Below are 23,798 nucleotides of genomic sequence, written 5' to 3'. Positions count from 1 at the left end.
AGATGGATGTTTACAACAGGAAACAGTTCTTCCCGTCAGTTCAGCGTGAGTTTAGCGTGAAGACATTAAATTATCCCACATCAAACTTCCACATATTTTCATTTGCGGGATTATTTAACAGTGTATTGTTGAGATACGATCCAGCTTCAGTTGTTTGTAGTACATCTTGTGTGCCTTTTTTTTTTTTTTTTTTTTTTTTCTACACAGACCACAATAAACTGCAAAGAAAATTCTTGATTAAAAGGGCAAAGAGTTGTGTTGACATGATGAATGTGAAAATGTGTTCAAAGTAGATGTAGCCCTGAAGAAAAGCTTTGTGTTAAAGGAATCAAGTCCTGGCGTATGAGACGCATTAATGTGCACCAATCAAAACCAGTGTTTGTCTCGTTGCCAAAATATACACAGGAAAAGAGAACATCCTGACTGAGGTAATGCTTAATAAGTAATTTGGCTGCTGTTGGCAATATTACACTAAATTAAAATGTGGTATGTCAGTAATGCCTTAGCACAACCACACAAACAACAGAAATATTCCAGTCTGGAAGAGGAGTTTGCACTTATGTTAACCCTTTATAGGACACTCATAGAAATACTCTGAATTTAACAATTTAAACGTTAGTGTGTTATTAGAGGACCTAACAAGACTTAATTATTTTTGTGAAATATGTTTTTTTTTTTTTTGTCATGTAGAATATCAAGGTCACTAAAGTTACCACATTTGGTTATTTGCCCATAAGTGGCAAAAAAAAAAAAAAAAAAAAAATCCAAGAAGTCTAATAAAAAATACAAGACAAAACACATGTAAGTTGAAAGGAACATGTATTTTAGAACATTAGAACATCATTTTTAGAACATTCGAATAACATAAGAGAGAGAGAGAGAGTCTGGTTTCGACCATTGTGATTTGGCACCATATTAATAAAATTTGATTATCGATGGATTGATCCAGACACCTGTCAACATCCACATTATCCCTTTGAACATCATTCCTTACATTAGTACCATTACTTCATGGTACCTAACAAAGCAGGTCCACTCACTGTTTAAGCAGAGGTGGACCTTACAGACCCTGTAGACCACAGATTGTTGCCTCACTATAACTGTTGCTGTCACTGTCTTGTAATATGTGCGGAAATGACCAAAAATAGTCACTTGTTAAAGGGTTAATGTGGAAAATTTGTTTATGGAGCACTTGATGATTGATTTAAGGACGCTTTCACACAGCGTACCCGAGTCCGTACCGTACTTGGATACATATGCACCTTTCCCGCAGGCCCGTGCCCGAGTACGAGTGGGTGTTACAGGGCCGAAACAGTAGATGGCGGTGTGGAAGGAATTCTGTCGCTGTCCAACAAATGCGGAAGTCAGAAGAAGACAAACCCTTACCTATCTGTTAGCCTGTTTGAGGCAAAGTGAAGTGATCCGAGGCTTTTTCAGGTGCCAACAGGAGCTCCGTCTATGGTCTTGTGGTGATTAACTCACTTCTGTTGTCAGAGTGGTGATTAGGTCACGTCCGGTCTCAGGTATGGATCGCTTTCACTCGGCAACGTACCGTACTGGAGTCCAGATCAGCCAGGACTACCTTCTCAACTGAACTCGGGTACGGTCTTCGAGCATGGGAAGTTTGCATTCACATGGATAAAAGTAAGCGGACTTTGGGGTCCAGTATACTCGGATACAGACTTGAGTTCGCTGTGTGAAAACGCCCTAAAAGTCCAAATGGTGCACATTTTATTGAAAAAAGTGATTTTATCTGTGAATTCCATTGATGAGCTTTATCCCAAATGCAAAGAACTGAAGAGAATTGTTAAGTGTCGCTGAAATATACTGAAATTGAGTGTTTCAGCGGTGGGCTATCATACAGAAAATTCACTATAATTTAAGTGAGAGTAGGTGTCACTTTTTAAACATTGTCTGTCTCAATCATGATTTGGGGGTGAAACGCCCAAAATAAACCCAGACTGCACCTACTAGAGCAGGCTGAGACGTCCTTCTAACTACCAGCTGAGATAGGCTCAAACAAGGCTTATAATCAGCACAAAACTGCCCGACCAGTCAGTTTTTACTATGGTAATCGTTATTTTGCATAGACTTCTGCCAATCCCTAAAACCACCCAAATCACCCAATCAGCTGTTGAGATGATCGGATGATGGTGCGGTAATAATAACTGTTATTGGGAGGAGGAAAGGAAGTCTTACTCCCAAACCATTTTTACTGTAGTGATGTATATATGTAGACTCTCCAGGTGTGTGTTTGCACTTGCCCTTCATTGCATAAAAGGGGAGGGGGGGGGGGTGTGTGTGCAAGAAACCCCAAAGAAAACATAATGTAACATGTGAAGGAGATTCCTCGGTGACACTCAGGCATTGAAGTTTGCGAACTATCCTCATATCTCTGCTGTCTCTGTTCAGTCGATTGTGTAATTAATTAAGGAATGCGGTCTCATTTATCACTTATTCGGGATTTTTGAGAAGAAGTGTTTTTCTTTCATGCACAGAGAACATATGAAGTATGAGATAAGTGTTGATGCTTGCTGCTGCAAGTAGCGCTGATTGCACCATCCAGCTAAACGATGAAGCTGAGGACTGGTGCTGTGGGAAAGCAGACACAGGTGTTGAGAAAGACGCTGCTGGGTGGTTTGATTCTCTTATCGATTTTCATTGGGTGAGGGGAAAAAAAGAGTACAAACGGGTGTGTTTGCATTAACTGTCTTTTATATTTCCATCTGCACAGAAAATATAACATATACAGTATGCACAAATAATAATAACAGATGACTCCAGGCCCAGTTTTGGGGGGGGTGTTTAAGACACTTTACTAATTCCTCTATTGCTGCATTTCCACTACATGGAACCGGTTCGAATCAGCTCCCGTTGTTGTGCACCTCATTTCCTCTCCCCTACCTTTTGAAAACTTGTATTTGAGGGGGCACGACGTTTGTTGCCCGCACCAGAACCAGGCCTGGATGACTGCCTGGTGTTCACTCTGCCGCTAGATTTACAAACGTTGCTAAGGAGCGTATCAAATACGTGACATTCCTGTAAATGAATTACATGCTGTGGACAAATGTTTGAGCATATTGGAGGGATTCCACCCTTTTGAAGAAATAGAAGCTTTACAAGTGTTCCAAGTGGACCTGGTGTCATCTTTTTGGACCATTTCTGCCTCAATGCCATGTTGGATATGTTCTGACCAAAACAATGCAGCATGCACGTGATGTCATCACGCATGTGCAACAAAGGCGGAATCGATAAGCAGAATCGTTAAGCAGGCAGGCAAATGATTCCAAGGAATTGAGCTACTGGGAACCAGTTCTCAAAAAGAACCAGTTCTCGATTCCCATCCCTATTGGTGGATTGCTGCACACAGTGTGTGTCAGGTGACCAGGTTGAAATTAGATGAGAACACGTTGACTTCATTTGCCTTCTACATTGCAGAACCTGCGATGTGACTATTGCGCACACGTACAACGTGATGACGATGCTCAAATGATATATTGTGCAGCTCTAGTGCAGGGGCAGTTATCTCATCTACACTATATGCTTACGTGGTTGCTATTAAATTCTGCTCTCCATACGTTCACATGTTCATACAATAACTGACGCTCACACCTTTTCTGCTCCTGCATCTTGGAGAATGTCAACCATGCTTTGATGCCCTCCTCCATCTGTCTGTTCGTTTTTTTTTCTGCCTTTCACTCCTTTTCCGCTGAGTTGATTTATGTGTGGTTAGGAGTCAACTTGTCCACCTTCATCTGAATATTTTCTGTTCTTCCTCCATTGCTCTATCTTCTCCTCCCTCTTCATCAGTCTAGAGGAGTGAATGAAATGCCATTAGTGTTTTTATGGTTTGATTAAACCCCTGAGGGAAACAGAGGGAGACAGAGAGAGATGCAGAGGTAGAGAGGTGGGGCGTAGAAGGGCTAGTCTGAACAAGGAGGCATTGTGTAGCCCCCCAACTGTGTCGGACTGACAGTCTGCATTACAGCACGCTACAGCAGCCCGCTCCCCAAAGCACTGCTAATCTGTTGCTTACTGGCCCCTCTGGTGAGCTCAGGTAAGGGGGGAGGGAGAACGAAAGGGGAGAGAGATTTTCCCGCATTGTTTCCCCTATGCGTACTCCATGAAGTCTGGCTCGATTGGTTCCATTTGCAACACAGTTTTTTTTTGTTTTGTTTTGTTTTTTTCGACAAATACACAAAAAGTACTATTCTGACAGGATAATTTAACCAGTTTATTATAATATCAACCAAACACAAAATGTTAGCATGCTTACGCATTACACACTGTTTGGGCTTAAAGATTTTGCAATATCACATACACTATAAGACCAGATAAGTTGAGTTTCCTTAAAAAAATTGAATAAACTGGGTGCCTTAAAAAATGTAAGTAATGAAAACTTGAGTGTATTAAACTTACATGCTTGATTTGAATGGAATTGCTATTTTAAGTACAACACACTAAATGCCAAGTTAATTTAGCTTCAAATTTGTTGCAATGTCAATTGCTTTGCATAATCATTAGACTTAATATCATCAGTTCATTGTACTCAATCAAGTTGATTTAAATTAAAATCTTCTGCAATATTGATTGCTTTTTGAAATTGTTCAATTTATTATAACATAGCATGGATGGAAGTTGGGCAGGAAGTTAGTTCAATGTAATTAGCCAGTACAGGAAGTGATTTTAATTTGACAAAGTGTAAATATTTACATTGGACAAGCACAAGTAAAGATGAACAGGAAAGCCATTGTTGGGCCTATGGCTCTGACTCATGGTTCAGCTCTACAAAAATACAAAAACAAACACAAAAAGGCCAATAAACATTGGCATACACACATTAAGTCAAAATTAACACTAACACCACAACCCCGCTGAACCCCTGCACATAAAAAGAACACATTTTCAACAATATGCCCAATACCCACAATGCAATGCAGAGATAAAAAGGTGTGGTCATGACTAAAACTTAGTGATTTAAATCCATTCAATTTAAACTTTTTTGTACTTTTGACTATGTCTACAAATTAGTAGAATATACTTAACATTTTATAGTAATGTAATAAAATTTAAATCATTTAAGTACATTGTAATTACAGCATTTTAGTAAATATAAAGCCCAGGCTTACAGTGTACCACACTTAATCAGGGATTAACCATTGTCGAAGAAATGCAAACAAGTGATAGAATAATCAGCAATGACAGTAATAACACAATTTTTCAAGCAACATGCAGCTGTAGACTTCTGAACTTGAAGGTCCCGGTCACTAGTTTTTACTGTGTGAAAATCTGAAGGACTAAGGCAGAGTAAGCGTTCACATTTAGTCTGGTCATTCCTGCAGATTTGTCTAAGTTTGTTGTAAATGGAAGGGGATCTCATCGCTAAATCCCAATTGGACATGCTGCAGACGGCTTTTCACTCTCTCGGCACCTCAGGAGTATTCTGTTGCTTGTTTTCTCAGAAAAGCCCCCTAGATAAGCTTGTTAATTCCGCAAAAAGCTTTCAGTGCCCACCCACTTCACTATTTTTTGTGAAAATACCTCTCTTTTCTTGCCAGTGCTTGCTTGAACCTTGATCGAGGTATGCTGTCATGCTGTTTTTACATTAAAGCTGATTAATTAATTTTCGTAGGGCGTATGTGACAAAAGTGAAGTCGGACAGAAAGTGATGGAGGAGGCGGGAGTCGACAGGATTATAGTGATGTTTGGCAGGAAACTGGCAGTGGTGGAAAGAGTCAAAATGCTGTTTGTGGCTTCGGTTCTATGGAAGAATTTTTCATTATTGTTGGTTATATTAGGGGACAACTGGTAATTGAATCAAAAAAGCATATTTATAATAACTGGTATCATTATATTGTCAAACGTGATAAAACCAATTAATTTAAAATAACATGCAGCTGTCTCTGCTGTTGTTTACGTTGTTTATACTTATATTAACTTCATAAAACATCAGTGAATTATTATGTTTTGTGTTTTATCTAATTTTTAGTTGAATTAATAAGAAATGGCTCTGGAAACTCCTTGCACTTTATCATAGCATCAAAAAGGTTGCTTTTGATCAAAGTCTTACCTTTAGCTTTGTTGTCTTTGCAGCACTGAAATGATCATATATATTTATTTCTCATTCTCTTTTCTTTTGATGCAACAAGAAATTACAGTAAATACATGCACAGCCTTAAAAGACGCATAAAAACTAAAGTAAATGGGTTGTAAAGGTTAAAGTTATTACTTTGTGTGACCCCTGACCCCAGGACAAGAAACAGCACAAATAATTATAATTATCTGACATGTGTTGAATGAAACCTGGTATAAAATATCAGAAAATTAATGTAATAAATCCAAAGATATCTTAAATGCAAAAGGAGGTCACACTAAATTCTACCACTTTGGTTTATTGAAGCTGTTCGTTCCCTGAAACTTTCATTTTTAATGCAGTACATACTTCCCATAGATCCAGATTGGATCTTAATACAGACACACAGAAATGCATATATGTGGTCATTAGAACTTTACTAAACCAACAAGTCTAATGTTGGATTAAACCAAAATTGGTTTATAGATCACCAGTGACCCAGAATACATCTTATTACATTTTGCGAACAGTAGGTCAAAGTTCAAAATTTTTTTAAATGAATTTTTTAAATCAATTTTTCCCCCATTAGCTTATGAGGGATAAAATTTCAAATGTCTGTAGCACCAAAACTATTGGTTAAATTCATACCAAATTTGGTTTATAGACTGCCAGTGACCCATAATAGATGGAATTACATTTGGGGAAAAATAAGTCAAAGTTTAAATTTTTTATAAATTTTTTACACCCCCCCATTTCCTTATAATGGGCAAAATTTCACATGTCTGTAGCAGCAAAACTATTAGTTGAATTCATACCAAATTGGGTTTATAGATTGCCAGTGACCCAGAATAGATGTGATTACATTTTGGGAAAAGTAGGTCAAAGTTCAAATTTTTTATGAATTTGTAAAATCTTTGTTCTTCTCCCATTTACTTACAATGGGCGAAATTTTATATGTCTGTAAAATCGTCAATTTTGTTTCAATTTACTTCAAACTTGGCACATACATAGAGGCAATTGATATGCTGACATCAGCACATGCGTAAACATAACATCAGCTGGATCGATGCCAAAATAAGCTACAATACATGTGAGGGGCGGGGTTTGTTGTGCCTGACACCACTAGTTAAATACTGAATTTACTAACCCTAAATAGACCCTTTCCCTGTTTAGTAAGTCTTGGTATCGGCCTTAACAAAGTAAATCGGTCGACTTCTCTGCTCTACATTGTCACAGTCTTAATATCTTCTGCGTATTTGTGACTCAACCGCAGACAAAAGGAGTGAAAGATTATTCCTGGATGACCTTTTTGTCACAACCTGACATCTCTAAGCCTCAGGCTGCTATCACTCCTCCCAGCAATCACTTCAATCCAGGGTGACTGAAGAAGGATGCATCTGTCGTTCACTTCTTTGTGACGATAAAGCTCACACGCTGATGCATCTGTCTGCTGTCTGCTGGCCTGTGGTTAGCAATAGGCCCGTCTGGCTGCCACCCAACTCTCCCAGACCATAAAAGTGACCATTAAAATGATGAATCTCCCTCACTGGCTCTTTCTCTCGGACTCTCTGGGGCTTTTTTCTTTCTTTAGCGCACACTTTCTTTTCTCTGTGGGTGTCTGGACTTGCATGCGAGCACTAAGCATGGTGTTCCTCTTCGCTCTTCACAATCCTCACCCTTCACCCCAGTATCCCATCCCACCCATTATAAGAAACACACAACACACATGCTGAGAGATGCAGGGTAAAAGTGTCCTCTTTCCACATGACCTTTGACCTGAAGGGGTCAGAAGGAAAGGCACGTGCTAACAGAGGTCATAGGAGGTCATGGGGTGGGATGAGTGTTTGGTTTTAGGGGAGTCTCTAGGGAAGACTTAGTGGCCTCCGTCCCACTGGGAGGACATTTCCGACCCAGACAGATGTTAGCCACCCCTCCAGGTTAAACCCACACAACAGACCCACAGGTGGAAGTTTGCATTGTTTTTTTTTAGGGATGAGCTAACACTATAAGCCAGGGGTGTCAAACTCATTTCAGTTCAGGGGCCACATTCAACTAAATTTGATCTGAAGTGGGCCGGACTAGTAAAATAATAACATAATAATATATAAATAATGTCAACTCCAAAATTTTCTCTATGTTTTAGAGTGAAAAAAGTCAAATTAAACAATGAAAAAGTTTACATCTACAAACTACCCTTTCAAACAATGTGAATAACATGAACAAACTGAAAAAATAAGTGTAATTTTAACAATATTATGCTTCAGTTTATCATTTACACATGTACATTATAACTTACAGATCACTACAAATACACAAAACATTTAATATCAGGCAAAATACTGTTAAAATTGTACTTACTTTTCTTAAAACATTTCAGGTTGTTCATATTTGTTCAGGTTATTCACAGTTTGTGTGAAATTATACTTTGTTTTAGTGTAAATACATGAAAATATTTACATTTACAAAGAGAGAAATTTGGATTTGTGAATATTTATAGATTATTATGATACTATTTTACTGGTTTGACCCACTTGAGATTGAATTGGTCTGAATGTGGAACCAGAACTAAAATGATTGTTAATATCTTAGTGTAATTTTTACATTTCACAACTTCATCCCAAGGGCCAGACTCGACCCTTTAGTGGGCCGGATTTGGCCCCCGAGCCGCATGTTTGACACCTGCGCTATAAGCTGATACATCAACCCAACATGAGTAAGTCAGCCTTTTGCCTTTCAAACTAAGCCTCTCTATTGGTTTGATTTAATCTAGACTGTTTTATGTGGGTTTGTTTTGTTGCTGTTGTGTTCAGGTTCTCCTTTAGAGCATGAATTCCTCATCCCGCCTGATATGTGTCTGACTTGCCATGTGATAACCCTCCAGCTCTCTGTCTTTAATCCTCTTTTCTTGTCTGTTTTGCCTGGTAGATAAAGTTCCACCTTTTGGAGCAAATAAACATGCTGTCATCTTGCCTAACATAACTTTCATATAGGCCTCCTATTGCGTGTTTGACATAAATACTCATTTAATACCGTAGGGCTAGTTATTGTCACTATCACCTGTATAGTCTCTTATGTTATTTTCTGTCAGCAGAGAAAACAGATCCTATAGTTTCACCTATAGGAGATAAAATTGAATAAAACTCAAACTGGAACTGAAAAACTAGATTAAATTTTTTTTTTGGTTTCATATTTTTATCGAAGTGTATACTAGGGATGTAACGATTACCGGTATAATGATAAACCGCTGTAAAACTGCAGACGGTTAGTATTACCGTTTAAATTCTAATTATCATGATAACCGTGTTTGATTACCGCACTTTTAGGGAAAAAAAAAACATGTATAGATATGCTTTTATATCAAATATTTGAGTATAGTTTTAATTTATTACAATTTTAATTTTATATACCTAATATTTGGAACCAATATTCACTTTTAAAGTCTTTGAAAAGGTTCGTTAAGCATCTTTGTGTTATTTATACAATAAAGTATATACATTTTTCAAATTGGATTTTATATTTTTTTGTGTTTTCTGGCCTTTTATGTTGATATAGTAGGTTAAAGTGAAAAAAAAAATAATAGGCAGATTATATAGATGAAGTTGTGCTGAAAAAAAAAAGATACCAAACATGGGTATAGTAAACATTTCTTTATATAGTATATAAAGGCAAAATGAAAAGTACTGAAAAATGGCCAAAAAAGGCTCAGACTCCTAAGGGTTAATACTTGAATGTTTCTTCCAACAGAAAGTACATTGTGCCAGTTATTTTATTTTATTTTATTTTTTCAAAATACAACTTGGTTAAATCATTTCAGTGTGTGTATAAGTACTTTTTGAACATTTTGAGCACTATTTCAATAATATCGCGATAACAATATTTTTTAAGATATTAATTGAATATCTGATTTTCTCTACCTTTAAAAGGACATAACCCCACTAATCCACTGTGTGCTGTTGTGGATTTCCAATTAAGAAAGAGGTGGCGTTTAGCAATCAAGGAAGTAAAAGCTATTCCTTCCAATTCTTTAACAGAGTATTGGGTGTACTCTTCCGGAAGACCAAACTAGATTCATTATTAACATGGAAATAAAAATCAGCTGCAATAAACAAAGCAAAACAAATTAAAATGAGACAGAATGACACATTTAATCAGCTTAATGTTAATTATCTTCCTTTGTTAGTGCTCTTTCATCCTGTGTAAATCAAGGTTTTCCCATAATACCTACAGATCTAAAAGTAACAATATAATCATTTTGGGATAATGTATATTCAACAGTTGTCAAGATATTGGGTTATTCAATCCATAATAATGTTTGGTGATGTATTTCGGATATATTATTGGTAATAATGTAGTTAAAAATGATAGATATTTGTTGAAAATACTACTAGCAGCCTGTAAAAAGGCTATTACCAAAAAAATGGTGCAGATTAGAAACACCTACAACTAACGACTGGCTACAAATTGTGAATGGAATATTTGAGACGGCCATAGATTGAGGACTCAAGAAGAGCAGTGTCAAGATAAATGGGAGAAATGGACAATTTGCATTTTAGCATCACATTACTAAAACCAGTTGTTAGGCATGAAGGTTTTTTATGGTCAGTTTATCTCAAATGTCCCTAATGTTTGTATTGTACAGAATTCAAACAATGAAAATAAAGTAAAAAAAAAAAAAAAAAAAATCCAATCCAACTTTATTTATAAAGTACTTTAAAACAACCAAAGTTGACCAAAGTGCTGTACAGAACACTAAAAGCACAATACAACAATATAATATAATAATGTAATATAACAATATAACTAAAGAAATCAAAACTGAAAGAACAAAGCTAATAACTCTGAAACCTACACATGCTATTAAGCCTTGGGTGTTGTTTCCTTCATACGTCATCATATCAGCCAGTAAATAAAAGGTCTTAGTGTGTCTGTATCTGCATGGTGGTGTAGGGAAGCTAAGGAAAGGACTTTGCAATGGGGTGTTTTTGTTTGTGTCTGCTGTTTAATGGCTTCAGCTGCTCAGGCTCTGGTCTTTGTCTGTTGGGGGAGAACGAGAGAATTAGTAACTTTACTGTTCAGAACACAGAAAGCACAATCAGTACTCAATTTAAGACCCCGTGCTACTTTTATGACAGTTTCCAAATGATTTTTTCATTCTATTTAACCTTTCTTAAACTATTTATCTCCATTTATTATAATGTTATCTTCTGTATTTTGCATTTTTTCAGTGAAAATCACGTATTTTCCTATATTTAATTCACTGATCATGAAAAATGTTAATTAAAAACTCAGATTAAAGTTGAGGGTTATAATATCAAAAACAGACAAAAAAAAGAAGAAAAACAAGAAGAAAAACTGACCCAGTGCTATCATTGTGTCAGTTCCCAAATGAATTTTTCTCACTATTTAAACTTTCTTAAGTGATTTATCAGCATTTATTATAATATTATTCTCTGTATTTTGCATTTTTCACAGTAAATCATGTATTTTCCTATATTTAATTTCCTACATTTAATTTAAATCTTTGTGAAAATTTACAGTAAATGCAAAGGTTATTATATCAAAACAGAGAAAACTTAAGAAAAGGTAACTTTTTCAGCAAAAATATCAATAACTGAACATGAACCAAATGTTCCCATCCACTGTCATTGATCCAACTCCATGGGTTTTACTGGTGAATCAATGTAGAAGATGACAGTGTTTCCACGTTCACTACAGAGTCTCTGAATGTCTAAATGGGTCATGTCTGATGACCATGAAAAGATGACAAACTGTATTTTACACCAATTATTTACATGTATTGATAGGATTAGCAGATCAACAATTATAAAACATTTTTGATCAGTAGACAATTTTTTTCAGTGGTAGTTGTTTGGGTGTTTATAGGTTAAACAAATTAACAGTAGCACATACCAAACTAGGGATGTAAACAATTAATCGATTATCAATTAATTGTCGATAAGAATTTGCTAGATTAAACTATTAATTGTCGGTTAATTGCCCTTTTCCACGGTGGGATTTGTGGTGTCGAAGTTGAATAACGGGGGCGATCCACCTGTCCACACCTTTCTGAAATGGTACCGGTTTCTCTGTGCTGGGATAGCTGGTCATCGAATCAGATCTCCACTAAAATCTCGCTCCATCATGTCAGCGATGCAAAGTCACAAATGCCCATTTCTTCTAAACTGCCCCTCTTCAGATCCATTTATTTTATTGAATTTCTCTGCAGAATTTAATTAGTTCTACTCCATAAATGTCATTGCCTGTACTGTACGAGGGCCGTTCAATAAGTTCATGGCCTCACCCAGAACAGAACAACACAGACTGATAATTTATATTTTATTTTTCAACATAATCTCCATTTACAGCAATGCACTTGGTCCATCGATGTTCAAGCATCACTATCCCATCACGAAAGAATGTAACATCCTGTATTATAACAACCAGTATTTCTGGGTGAGGCCATGAACTTATTGAACGACCCTCGTATCCCTAATGATACAATAAATCAATCATTAAGGCAGTGTTTTTCAACCTTGAGGTCTGGACCCCACATGGGGTCACCTGGAATTCAAATGGGGTCACTTGAAATTTCTAGTAATTGATAAAAATAAAATAAAAACTTACTAATAAAAAATCTATGTTGAGTTGACAGAGACAACACCAGTCCGTAAAAGACAAACTGTGAAGCTGAAACTGAAGCACTGTGGTACTGTTTATCTTTCAAATGTTCATTGTGGTCAGTTTCAGATGCCGCAGCTCTTTAATAGTTAATAGTTTGAGTTCTTGTTTGTTCAGTATTAATTGTCAGCCTTGTAAATCCAACCTGGACTGACTGTACATATCCTGAGCAAGGAAAGTAAAATTCTCACTTTGTGCAGTAATCTACACCTGGCTTTTCTGCTTCCATCAATAATAATATACATTATATGGATTAAATGTCATCTAAAATTAACATTTATTTGCAACATAGTATAGCAAACTATTACATGATCAAAAACAAATTAATTTTACCAAAAAAAAGGTCTGGGTTTGCCTGACATTTGTGGAGTTAAAATTGGGTCATGAGAAAAAAAAAAGTTGAAAACCACTGCATTAAGGAATATGACATGATTTTTTTCATGAAGTATATAAACGATATTTAGCTTTTATTCTTATAGACCCTATCAAAAGAGAAATTCAGGTTCTCAGGAAAATTGCCGTTTATCAATTAATTGTTAATCAATCAATAAGGTCAACCAACTAATGATTAATGGATTAATCGATAATTTGCATCCCTATACCAAACCACATTTTTGTGCAAAAAATTAACCGATCTTTGATGTTTTTTCTTGTCATTTCACACTGTCTCTGCTAAAACATGCAGAATGCACCCAGATGGCCTGTATGTTAGTATGTATCCCCACTGTGATTCTTAAATCAACGTGACATGTCTGTAACACCCCTATAGGATGAAAGAAATGCACACAAACACGCCCACAGAAGTCAAAAGGAAATAAATCTTAATATAACCACAACCCTTATCTTTTCTCCTTGTCGTGTTTAACAGCAGGGGTACAGCTCATCTTCCTTATCTTGTTTTTTTTTTTCCCTTTTTCTTTGCCACACTTTCATTCACACTGTTCCCAATTTCATTAGACGTCGTTTGATCGGCGTTAAGTAAAGTCTGATAGCAACGTGTGAAACTCATGCTGGGCTTAAATCCTGCAGAGAAAGGGATGATAACTGTGGAATTAGATGTAAAGTTGTGTAGATTAGTTTCTGATCTTGAGTGGGTTTTAGTGAAAAGCCAAAGAGTAAAACCGGTGCTGGAGTTAAATACAGGGGGGCCGCACTCATGTGAGTAAGCCCCCTCAGCTGACACCCCCGCACACATTTATCAACTGTGAGTACTGTATGTGTGCATGTTCAGTAAGTATTCAAGCCTAGGAAGACTGCAAGAAAGCATCGCGTGCCAACCATTAATGTTGTCAGTACAGTAAAGACCCCACTTGCACTGCATGTCGCCAGGATTAGTGATGGGAACAACCTGAAACGACGGTCAGGAATTCACATCTTGATTCAATATACAATAAAATCTGCAGTAACTTCCAATGAAAATACAGCACAGTATTGTATAAGAAGCCGAATAAAAAAAAAAAAAAAAAAGTAATGTTTTCGCAGCTTTGCAAAGAATGTTCGGAGAATGCTTAGAATGACGTCTTCTTAAATCTGTCAAACTTTAATAAGATAAAATCAGGAGCTAGACATGAATTTTGCACCTGCTCAGCGCTTACCGAGAACAACCCTTTTTTTTTTTTTTTTTTTACGGCGCTGAAGTGTTGAAAGGTAATCCTGCTCTGATTCATGTCAAATTTAACTGCTTAGGCTTGAGAAAAATATCCCTGTGCTCTTTCTCTGCCCTTTTGTGCCACTGACAAGAAAGTAGGCTAATCCAAAACGTGACTATAATAGCAAGACTAATGTATTGTTAGCAGAGGAATGCAATGTATTTTAAGAATGCCCCTTTTTTTGAACCTGAATATGAATAGCTAGGCAGCGAGGACTGTACTTGGCTTGTTTACAGCATCGGTAGCGTGTAGTTCTCTTTTTGACATCATGTCTTTTGTGCAGCAACTTTGTGGGATCCATGTGAGCCTTACCCCTGACCTTTTCTTCTTATGATTGAGGTTTCATTTCAAGTCAGCGCACACTGAATCTTTAACCAGCGTATCATGTGTGTACTTATTGCTCATGTCTAAAGGGGTGAATGCAGAGTTTTGACCACATATGATTTAGAACCGAGGATCCTTTATCTATATGTCATGCTATGCTCTAGGGAATAGGCTCCTGTGCTGCTTCTGTGGTCTGCGGAGGAAACTAATTACTACAGGGCCTAAAGCCACCCGCTCTGGCCCGTGGACTGGTGCTGCCACATCCTGTAAGCAGAGGCTGTGCTTTTTAAAGCTCTCCCTTCTTCTGTCTATACAGTTCTTGTTCTCATGTTGTCTTTTTCTGACTATGGTCCCTTTTTTCCCACCAAATCCAATCCGCTGGAGCACCTTAAAAAGCCTTAAAAATCTATTTTTTCTGGCTATGGCATTAAAAACTAGAAAAGCACTCTGAGAGCACAGACCTCCGCCAAGGCAGATGACCCCCCCCCCCCCCCCCATCACCACCAAAATGTAATCATTTTTTCTTTGTGTCAGTATCAACATTTCCTAAAAATTTCGTGAAAATCTCTCCATAACTTTTTGAGTTATCTTGCTAACTAACAATTAAACAGACCCCCCCTGATGAAAACATAACCTCCGCCATTACACTTGGCGGAGGTAATTAGAAAAGCACTCGGGCAGTGCAGACCTCCTCCAAGGCAGATCAGCCCCCCCCCCCCATCCCCAATCACCACCAAAATTTAATCATTTGTTCCTTGTGCCAGTATCAACATTTCCTGAAAATTTCATCAAAATTTGTCCAAAACCTTTTGAGTTATCTTGCTAACAAACCAACAGACAGACAGACAGACAAACAAACAGACAAACTCCGATGACTGTGAGGTTAATATTACCTTCATTGTGATTTTGGGAAACATAAGTAATAAACAGCTATAAGAAAACTCTTACAGTACAAGTCCAAAATGTAACCCATGAAGCCAAATGGAAACTGTGCAGCCCTGGCAGAATTATCAGAGCACACCCATCTAGTGTATCACAGTGTGGTGTGTGGGCTATAATGTGGCTCATTCATCAAAAACATTGATGTTGAACAAGATCTGGCTCTAGAGCAAGTACTGGAGGTCTCAAATCATGCTCACGATAGTCTTAAAAGGTCTTAAAGATAACTTGTTGAAACCTACAGGAAGCCCAGGCGTTATCTACCACAGCCCACCATTCTCCTTGACCGTTACACACCTTCCTTTGTGTATTTCATTAAACCTCTTTTTACGCTCTTTATTTGTGTCACACTGGTGACCCAGGCTTCTCTACATTGTTGCCAGTGCACAGTCTGTAGCTGCCCATACAGCTCTTGTTCTCATGTAGTCTTTTTTTTGACTGTGGTCCCTTTTTTCCCACCAAATCCACAGGAGCACCTTAAAAAGCTTTAAAAAATTTTCTGGCTATAGCATGAAAAACTATTGACAATAAGGTTAATACTACCTTAATTTTGATTTTGGGAAACATAAGTAATAAACAGCTTTAAGAAAACTGCAAAATGAGTCCAAATTGTTACCCATAAAGCCAGATGGAAAGTGTGCAGCCCTGGCAGAATTATCAGAGCACACCCATCTAGTGTATCACAGTGTGGTGTGTGGGCTATAATGTGGCTCATTCATCAAAAATGTTGATGTTCAACAAGATCTGGCTCTAGAGCAAGTACTGAAGGTCTCAAATCATGCTCATGATGGTCTTAAACAGTCTTAAAGATAACTTGTTGAAACCTACAGGAAGCCCAGGAGAAGTTTTAATTCTTTCGGAGGTGTCTACCATAGTCCACCATTCTCCTTGACCATTACACACCTTCCTTTGTGTATTTCATCACCCTCTTTTTACCCTCTTTATTTATGTCGCACTGGCGACCCAGGCTTCTCGAGATTGTTGCCAGTGCGCAGCCTGTAGCTTTGAGGGTAACCTCCGCTCTTCCCAGTAATCACCACTTAAAGGGAATTCCTTTTCCAGCACCAGGCCTGCAGCTCTACATCTCTGAACATTTGATGGTTTGATGGCTATAATTTACTTAAAATAACACCAATAAAGTCATGAAGTTGTAAAAGCCCAAATACCTAATGTACGAAGATGAAACGTGATACAGCCTTTGATTCTGTAACTTTTAAGAACATCCTGGCTGTTTAGTTTCTATGGAATGCATTTTAAAGTGTCGTCACAGATCGTTCTATTATATGACCTATATTAAGAGGAGGCTGCTTTGACTGCCGTTTTATTATTTCTAAACTCCTGTGTAAACAGGGAATTTTGTGGCATTATGCTTAGCTGTAATCTTGTAATATTCTGCTATATTATACATTCTTGCCCAATGCAAGAGGCTTTGGAATCATTATTTCACCAGCAACATAAAAGTGAGTTAAATATTAAAAAAGCGGCAGATAAAACAGCAGTATTAAGCTTCTACTATTATACCAGGCTTCAGTTGTAACCTGCTTCATGGTGCAGTGCATTGTTCATTCTCCGGGCCCAGCCAATAGGAAGAGGCAGCGTCTTTCAAACACAGGGGAAAGCCCTGAGTATGAATAACAGAGCGACTCTCCACCTGAGCTGAGTCAAACCACCTCCTACCTATGGCGTTTTCTCTTCCCCCACCTGCCTTCTGTTCATATCAGACATACCTGTTGTGCTTATTGGTAGACACCGAACACCTCAGATTACAGGGAGAGTAGTGATTCCTCATTGTCGTCCTGAAAAAAGAGACAGGCTAGATTAGATTAGATACATGAAGTATAGCACTGAAGGCTTTTAGATTATGGAAACATTCTACATCGTCACCAGTCTCATTTAAGATAAGATCATCCTTTATTAGTCCCACAGTGGGGAAATGTCCAAAGAAAATGTACTGGAGATGCCGGGGATTGAACCCAGGGCCTCATACATGCAAAGCATGCGCTCTACCACTGAGCTACATCCCCTCCTTGGTCAGTGTAACACTATCTGTGAGTGCTGTGTCACCACAAGGGGCAAAGTCGTCTTGAATAAATACTCACTTCAGAGTAGAGACCCACGCCTTCAGGCTGTGCCCCATAGGACCTCATTAAGGGAAAAAACTACATTACAATCAATAGCAAGTAATTTTTTTCATCTCATTTGGATTATTCATCAATACACGTACAAATATGACGAATGTAAATTTAACCGATAATTTTACAAGTCAAGAAAGCTGCAGTTTGCGGTAAAACTTTACTTATCAGACTGTGAAAATACATACAGGGTGGGGAAGCAAAATTTACAATATTTTGAGGCAGGGATTGAAAGACAGTGTATGACCAATTAGTTTATTGAAAGTCATGAGAATTTATTTGCCACAAGAAAATTGACATAATAGAAAATGTTTTTATTCTATGTGTCCTCCTTCTTTCTCAATAACTGCCTTCACACGCTTCCTGAAACTTGTGCAAGTGTTCCTCAAATATTCGGGTGACAACTTCTCCCATTCTTCTTTAATAGTATCTTCCAGACTTTCTCGTAATAGTTTTGCTCATAGTCATTCTCTTCTTTACATTATAAACAGTCTTTATGGACACTCCAACTATTTTTGAAATCTCCTTTGGTGTGACAAGTGCATTCAGCAAATCACACACTCTTTGACGTTTGCTTTCCTGATTACTCATATGGGCAAAAGTTTCTGAAAAGGTATGGATAATAATGTTAGGTATGATTATGACATCGATATATGTTTGGTTTCAAAACAATTGACGTAGTGCCTGCTGAGAAACAACAACTAAATGTTCATTGTAAATTTTGCTTCCCCACCCTGTACATGTAAAGACTGCACGGTAGAAAGTCTCACAAGTGGCATCATCATGTCTCTCTCCACGATCAGTTCAGAGTCACTTGAAGACATCTCTGCAGCTTCAACATGACCAGACTTGTAATAATTTTCCTGTCTTTTAATGCTTTCTCCCTTAAAGAATGAAGTGAAATATGCTGAGGTAACAGTGGTTTGGATGTTGGTGACGTGTCTCACGTGCAACAAGAGATGAACACACTGCCATGCAAAACCAGCTGTTACTTTACAATCTTTACTCCCACTTTATTGACTTGTTAATTATATTTTAAACAGACAAATATCATATGTGTAAATGGTGGCAGAAAAAAAACTTGTCAACTACAATCATTATTAACTTTGTTTACTATTATTTGTATATCTATTGATTGCTCTTCAGGGATAGGACTTCACCTTCATAGAAGACCAACTGTCTGGATTGTTTGCATTACCTTAAACTATATCACAGTCATCTTGGGTGGAAACTAAAGATCCATTGATAGTGCCTTTGCAAGGAGAGTTAGGGAGAAATTGGTTTTGGGTTCTAGCATTTAGATGTAGGAAAGCTGCCCCAACATGAAAATGTCTAAATCCCTGTGTAAATGGTGGCAGAAAAAAAACTTGTCAACTACAATCACCATTAACTTTGTTTATTTACTATTATTTGTCTATTGCTCTTCATGGATGTGACTTCACTTCTATTCAACACCAACTGTCGGGATTGTTTGCATTTCCTTAAACTAAATCACAGTCATCTTGGGTGGAAACTAAAGATCCACTGATAGTGCCTTTGCAAGGAGAGTTAGGGAGAAATTGGTTTTGGGTTCTACCATTTAGATGTAGGGAAGCATGCCCCAACATTAAAATGTCTAAATCCCTGCAAAAGAAAACACCACAAAGAACTAAGCAGACTCGCCTTGTTGCATGATCCAAATATTCATCCAACTTGTCATTTTCAGCAAGTGGTTGCGAGTTTGGAGGTGGTTGTTGTTTCATGCAGATGGGAAAAAGAGAGGAGAATGTTGACTGAAAATAGTTAGCCAATGGAAAACGTATTCCTGGGAGTCAGTGAGTCATTGTGAGTGGCTTTTCTTTGTTTTCATTGAGAGGATTTAACATCTGTAATTATGATCCCTGTACTGTCCTGCAAGAAAGCACTGGTATATAACCTGCACCAGGACTTGTCTAATCAGTAGTTCTCTGGCAGGAAATCCTTCACCAACACACCTCTTTCTGTGTCATGTTGACACAACACAGTGGCCTGTCGCTAATCTTCATCATACCTCAACCCCTCCATCACTGGATCAGACATGAGGGTCTTCACATGATCACAAATGAGGAGGGAATACTCACAAGAACTTCTGATTTCTAACTGTATTGTCGACTGAATTGTAGTGATTGCAGCTGAAAGCCAAAGCATGACTGAACCTCGGACATTCCTACTCACTAGTCGCTTTTCCATTGGACATATACGCAAAATATTTACTAAATCTCAAAAAAACAGAAGTGCATAATGTTGCTTTTAGAGCTGCAACTGATTAATTGATTAGGTGCTTGAAGCGAATGCAAAAATTCACGATTCGATTAATTGACTCGAATTGATTGAAGGGAAGTATTCTACTGCAGTTTTCCAGAATTGAAGCTTCTTTGTGCATCACAATAAGTGTCCGTGTGAAACACAACAGTGGAACCAATGTTTAACAGCAGAGAAATGAAGGAAACAAAGCTTTGATTCAGGAGAATTGTTTTTGAATGATTTTTTTGGATCACTTTGAGTCAATTAATTGGTTGCAGCTCTAGTCGGTTTTTCCATTAAATCACAAATGCAATGATTTGTTTATTTGTTATCGCAAGATGACACAAGAAGTCATTCCATAAACATGGCGACAAATATAAATATAGTGTTAATTTACAGATATATTCATTATTATTATATATTACCCCTCTATCTCATACAAAATAAAAAAAATGATTGGGTTTCCTGGTGTGTCCACACATACCGACACGTTTCTTCTTCTTCTTTGCTTGTTGTAACATATGTCGACATAGTTTTTTTAATTCACCTGACTCTAATTGCGAAAAAAGGTCTTTCCATTGCAGTTTTGCGTAATATACCATTTGCACTATGCCCAAAAAACCACCTCTTTCCAGCGCAAAAACTTATAATAAAAAAATTAGACTTTTGGCGAAATTGTCGTTTTTCCATTAGGTAAATTTTTATACGCAAGTTATATTTGCGCAATTTGAGGGTCAATGGAAAAGTGACTTCTGACAAGTTAAATCACATTATATGACAAGATCCGATCTGTTTTGGATGAGAGATAGAAAAGGCAGGTGCAGCTGGCTTTGTCTACGTTTTAACAAATCCCTGAGCTGCTTGTGCAGAGATTAAATGGACCTTGCTTGCTTTTCAACCTGTTTGTACATGAACAGCATCACGACCGCAGCCTCCTGCCTTTTTAATGGCCAAATAAACAAACCGGCAGACATAATAGCGTGGTCTTTTTTTGTCAGGAGAAAGGGCAGAGAGCTAGTTAAGGAAGGAGTCTGGGCCCACATGAAAAGAAACAGGGAGGAGAAGAGAGGAGGAGAGACGCCTGGGTGTTCCTCCAGCATTGTTCGGCCTTCTGCCTCTGAGGGACACCTGTCATTGGCTGGGCGGTTTACACAGGTGCCTTAACCCCACCTGATTTGTTGGCCTTGAAAGCAGGCTTCAGTCAACAGGTAGCGTGAAGGGAACAATAGTGACGAACCTGAAGTTGTGAGACCGAGAGCGTGGGAGGAGAAAGGTGGGATGGTGAAAGAGAGAAATGGATTTTTGAGAGGGTGCCTCAGGGTTTGTGTGAGATAATCTGTTTACCCTTACCCATAATTCCACTTTGTAGGGTGGAGGAAGGCGTATCGGTGTGTTTGTGCTGCTCAAACTGTTGCTCAAGTATCCTTCGCTACTCCTTATGAATCGAACCGCCCTCCATCTCCTCAAGAAGTTCCAATTTGAACTGAATTATCCATCTTCGGTCCTCTCCGTCTCACCCTCTTCATAACCTCAGCCGTCTCCATGGTTTCCAAAGCTGTACCCGAGGCTTTGCAAAACAGGAGGGCTGCACAAACTCGTGGTATCTCATGGCACTGGCACTTTTCCAAGAACCAGCCCTAATAACGTGATACTGTTACTCCAACACCGCACACCCTGGCTTCAAGAGCAAGCAGCTGGGCTTGTTCCTACCACGTTGTTTGTGTTGACGTTTTGTGTGCATGTGTGTGTGTGTGTGTGTGTGTGTGTGTGTGTGTGTGTGTGTGTGGTCCCGCTGCCAAGGGGAATGCCAAGTTCCCTCTCGCACTCTCTGGAATGTGGCAGGCGAAGCAGACTAGTGTATGAGAGGGAGATTACTGCGGTGGAAACTAGAAACTAGTTAAGCCCGCACAATAAAATGAACAAATCAAAATGGCAGTAGAATATGTTTAAAGTGCAAATTATAGTTTATCTGAAGAGGCTTAACAGATGTGTAAAAGCATAAAGAACATGTTTTTACAATTTATGCTGGAAATTGGTCAATATAAAGACAGATCAGTTGATTGGTTTGGTCAGTAGGGTGTTTTACAAATTACTGGAAGGCTATTGACGATTAATAATTGACAGTAGGTTGATGTGGGGCTTCTTAAGTGGAATTACTGAAAATTTTTATAATAGCTTGAAAAACAGAATTTTTTGATGATTGATTAATTCATTTGAGCCTAATATAATGTTCAGTGTTACCACATCAATTAAGCACCTCCATTTGTCTTTATTTTATTTAATTTTATTTTTCATTTTATTTATTTTTTTGAGGGAGGAGGGTTGATATCGGCCAATGAACTAGCTATCAGCTTTAGCCTACTTCATTATTCATCATTCATCAGTATTATATCATCTTAGAAAAATGCACCATGAACTTTGAGTCAAAATCTTAAATTTGTTGTTCTATAGGTAGTTTATTTATTTAACCCTGTAAAGCCTGACCCATTAAATCACTGACAGAAAATTCCAGTTGTTTGAAACTGGAGCCTTTATTGGTTCTTCTGAACAACACCAAACAATATTTTTCAAATATCAGTTTCCATGTATGAGTTTCAATTTTGTATCATATTTGATACATTGGGTCTCCAATGCTCAAATATTATTATTTTTGAACAAACAAAAACATAATATAACACAAACATGTCTAACAAATTGGTAATTCCTTTTCAAAATTGGCAAAGTTCTGCCTCCTTCCTCATTAATGACAATCTTGTAGTGTCACTGGAAAGGCCTCTGGGGAATGAATTCATCCCCCCGGTGGATTATCTGTGTATTGCATGTATCTAATTGTATACATCAGGTTTTTCAAGAAAAAAATATCACATAGAGGGCTTTAAAACTTATGTATCAAATATGATACGTTTGGCGTTATAGGGTTAATCTCTATAAATCTGAATTGCTGTAAAGACAGAGCTTCTTAAACTAGTTTTAGTTCACATTCTTATCAGTTTGAAGTCAGTATGTGGCATGCAAATAATCTCTAAGTAAACACAAAACATCCTTCAAATAGCGTTGCGGGTGCACCTGTTGTCCATTTGCACAACCCAGTCACAGGTGGAAACCTGTTACTGTGAGCAATGGTGGTTTAATAACCATCCGTATTTAGAGTGAGGCTGACCTTTCCAAGCCTGAGAATGTCTCTTGTTTCGCTTCCTCCTTTTAACTGTGGCCATGGTGATAAAGCGACAATGAGTGTGTTTTGCGCAAATACATGTGTATGTGCGTGTGTCGATGTGTGTTTGAGAACGGTGCGTCAGTGTCATTTCCTCTTCCCTACCAAACACTAACTAAATAAAGGTAATTGAACCACAGTGCATCCACTTTGTGAGTGTGTGTGTGTGTGTGTTGACTCTCTGTAAATGTGTTTGCAGAACACTTAACAGGGGAGTTGCAGCTCACTGGAGAAGTTTCAGTTATTTTATAAAGCAAAGGAAAGCAGAACGTTTGAAAATATGAGACCTAATATCTGATATATGTGGAATAGAAGTGTTAGAAATGGAAATAGTAGTTATGAAGAAGTATTTGTGGGGTGAGTTCTCAAAATTGGCAATTTCCTAATGGTCCAGATAAGTCTAGAAAGACATTATAGCAGCCAGGGTTTGAGCTCTCCTCTTTATCTGTGCTTTTCTTGCTACAGACAGGAATGTTAATGGTGGCTTTGTGATGGCTTCAGTTCTGTGTGACTGACGGGCTGACTGG

At 37.8% G+C, this 23,798-nt stretch overlaps 1 protein-coding gene and 1 non-coding gene across 2 annotated transcripts in view; one reads left to right on the top strand and one right to left on the bottom strand.

Moving 5' to 3' along the window:
• The window catches only part of eva1aa (eva-1 homolog A, regulator of programmed cell death a), a 165,941-nt gene that overhangs the window by 9,810 nt on the left and 132,333 nt on the right, over positions 1-23,798 (top strand). The gene's annotated exons all lie outside the window — the stretch shown is intronic.
• trnaa-ugc (transfer RNA alanine (anticodon UGC)) lies at positions 17,616-17,687 on the bottom strand. Its single transcript has one exon. It is a non-coding gene; the product is annotated as a tRNA-Ala (tRNA).

This window comes from Sphaeramia orbicularis, chromosome 24 (assembly GCF_902148855.1).
Source record: "Sphaeramia orbicularis chromosome 24, fSphaOr1.1, whole genome shotgun sequence".
Taxonomy (NCBI): Eukaryota; Metazoa; Chordata; class Actinopteri; order Kurtiformes; family Apogonidae; genus Sphaeramia; species Sphaeramia orbicularis.
This window is presented reverse-complemented; position numbering and strand designations above follow the sequence as displayed.